The sequence below is a fragment of the Pygoscelis adeliae genome, unplaced genomic scaffold, assembly GCF_000699105.1.
Source record: "Pygoscelis adeliae isolate BGI_AS28 unplaced genomic scaffold, ASM69910v1 Scaffold363, whole genome shotgun sequence".
Taxonomy (NCBI): domain Eukaryota; kingdom Metazoa; phylum Chordata; class Aves; order Sphenisciformes; family Spheniscidae; genus Pygoscelis; species Pygoscelis adeliae.
Genome location: NW_008824474.1, coordinates 745850 through 748912, shown reverse-complemented (window position 1 = coordinate 748912; position 3063 = coordinate 745850). Strand labels below are relative to the sequence as shown.

The window sequence follows — 3063 nt, the reverse complement described above, 5'->3', positions numbered from 1 at the left end:
CGACAGGTTTATGGCAAGCAGCCCGCAAAAAACTCAGAAGCATCAAGGGCAAGCTTCTTAAATACTCTGAGTTTACCTCAACACAGAAGCCACTTACGTTTCTGCTAAATTATGTGTCTGCTTGAAATGGTTTATCAGCTTGCTGTGTCAAGGGGGACAGTAGTATGCAACAATCTTTTGAGACCATGGGCCAATTTTTGAAGCATTCACAAGGCCCCTTGCTAAGCAGCTCACCCCCTTTTAGCTTGTGACACACCAGCACTGCACCCAGCATTTGTTAACCGAGACCAGAACCCAGGTGTCTCTCCTGTACGTCAAGACTGAATTACTAAACTCCATTCATGAAAGGTTACTTTACTGTGAACTGTTTAATAAAAGAAATCTTCCCTTTTACCAAAATAAAAGCTCCCTAAAGTAAATGGAAGTTTCTAGTCATGGACAAATCTAACGAAATCTCTACTCTCCCCTTAACTAGGCATATTATTTTTATTACCTTTTTTTAAGCTATGAGGAAATGTATTTCTCCACTTTCTCTAAAGCTTCTATTATGCCTTTTTCATCAAAAACATACCCTACCCTTCTTTTCTTTGTAATTTGTTCATGCCAGCTCAACATCAGGTAAGACCTACATTTAGCACTACACACAAAATCGAGGTCCACTCCTCTTAAAGTTGTGGGCAGATTATGATCATCACTTCACTTAACGTTGTGGGCAGATTATGATCATCACTTCATTTCTAGGACCAAAATTCCATGTATCCAAAACACCTGATCACATAAAACTAAAACCAGATAATGACTGAAGATACTACCTGAAGCAAGGTCCCTGAGCTATTCTTGTTCAGTACCCTTTACTATTACTCCAAATAAAGAAGTCGTCCTTGGCACTTAGAGCACTCTAATCTGACTCTTACCTGAAAACACAGAAAATTAAGTTCAGAAATCAGTGCATTTGTATTCAGCTCTGAACAACAGTTTGAAGCCTATATGCCAGTTTTTGAATTTCGCAATGCGTTTTTACTTTGTAAAAATTGTTGCACCAATTACTCTACACAGAACATGATCCTTGTCAGTAATGCTATAAAACTGAAAGCAATATTCTCCTATGCAACTAGTCTGTCATAAAGAATTTCAGTAATTTAATTTGGTGTTTATACTCTCAGACCTACACGTACCAACCTCACTGCCCACAAAATCTGAAAAACTGAAATTTGGGTGTAATTCTACAGGAACTGGAAAACAGGCAGAATCCTCCCTTCAAACCATCTCCCCACAGCGCTTATCCCAGCCTTAAGGCTAGTTTTGTGGTCATAGTATCACACCAGAACAGCTGTTCCCAACAGTCCCCTTCGAGCCAGCGTGTTTGGGACCATCACTTACCCTACGTCTACTATACACTGCCTGGAAAAGGTCAAGAGTATGTTATTAATCATTCGCATTTATGAGTACTAAGCTCACCCCAAATACATGTCTTGTCTTAATTATGTACACAATAGTATCATAAAAAAATATTACCTCCCACTTCCCCATTTTGGGCCACATGCAGTTCAGTGCAACCACGGGCGATTCTATGAGAAGTGCTCCAAGTGCCACTCATTTTATTTCATCTATGAATGTGACCCCATAAATTTAGAACCTCTTCTTTAAACTACCACTTCTACTTCAGCTTAAAAGATGTCAAACCCTTCAAAAGGTGTCAAAACTTTTCCCAGCATACAGATAAAAAAAAAAAAGGTTGTGTACCTGAAAGCTTAGGAATACTAGTAAATTAGTCACTAAGAGTCATCTTTCAAATTGATAGGTACCTGCATTAATCAATGCCAAAAGAGAAAACAGTTAACACAGGAAGAGCATGGATGGAATTCTAATTAGCTCTCAGTTTACATGTTAAAACTGAACCAACTCCTGTTGCAGTAGTATTACAGTTCTGCTAAACTTCTCACTGATTCTGGACCTCCAGAGATTTCCAATTACCTATTCTGTTTATATTTTCATATTTTTCCTACCGCTGAATTTTAAAAGGACTTTACAGTCTCATTAGGCTTTTGACCCGTGTGTTGCACTTTGCATATTCTAATGTTACTTTGGTTTAAAACTTTTGCCCTAAGTCAATCAGCTGATTATCTTTATGAAACAAGGTTTAAGAAAGAAAACAAGAAAAAAGAAAAGAAGTGAAGAGAGATCTGAATATGCCCAGACTTTTAATTCTCAGGTTATTCAGACCCACCCCTACATACGAACTTTGTAATCTAGCAGTTGCTATGAGCACCCGGAGAAGACATGTTTTCTGAGGCGCTAAAACCTGAACAAGCATCTTCCACGTAAAAAGTGGCAGCACAAGGACCTCTATCTCATCAACAACAACCGAGTTCTTTTTCCGTGTATACAGTTTACATACTTACCCAGGAGGGCAATGGAAATTACAGACAGACGAAGATGAAGCTGTCTCAAAGCCTTTGTCATGTGATAGTGACCTATAAAGTATCAAATAAAGGCACATCATCAGCACACCATGATTTTACAATATTGCAACTCACCACAATGTCAACAAGGGGAGAGATCCCAAAACTTGAAACTTGCTTCCTCCTCAACCCCACCCCAGATAAGTTGTCATTAAAACAAGATGACAGTCGCAGGAAACCGTAAGGAGCAAACAAAAGATGCACCGTGTCTTTAAAGGGCATTAGGACTGGGCAAATGGAGCAAATCATCTGAGTGTGCATCAGCAGGGTGGGTTATTTTTCCTCTGTGTCTCTTGTACACAGGGATGCACGTTCATGTGCGCACACAGACATATATACATACACATAGGAATGCATCATGTAATTATTTACATGCACACAGAGAGAAACACAGACGCATTATCAAAATAAAGGGCAGAAAGTTGACCACCATCTGCAAGGAGGCATACATAACAATAACCCCCGGGAACTTACACAAGTGAGCGATCAATCCCCGCGCGTGGATAAGCCAAACAACGCAAAATTAACAACAAGAATAAGCCGCCAGACTGCAGGTACGAGATCCACCCGGGGAGACAGACAGACAGAGAGGGGGACGGAC

The 3063-nt window shown here is 39.9% G+C and overlaps 1 protein-coding gene across 3 annotated transcripts in view; it reads right to left on the bottom strand.

Moving 5' to 3' along the window:
- BBX (bobby sox homolog (Drosophila)) overlaps nt 1–2476 on the bottom strand; it is a 145403-nt gene extending 142927 nt beyond the window's left edge. For 2 of the 3 annotated variants that reach the window (XM_009321371.1, XM_009321373.1), the window contains exon 1: nt 2403–2474. The gene's annotated coding sequence lies outside the window, so the exon portion shown is untranslated. Of the gene's footprint in view, nt 1–2402 lie in introns of all 3 variants that reach the window. The other variant, XM_009321372.1, reaches the window with a different exon arrangement.
- Nucleotides 2477–3063: the final 587 nt, after the last annotated feature.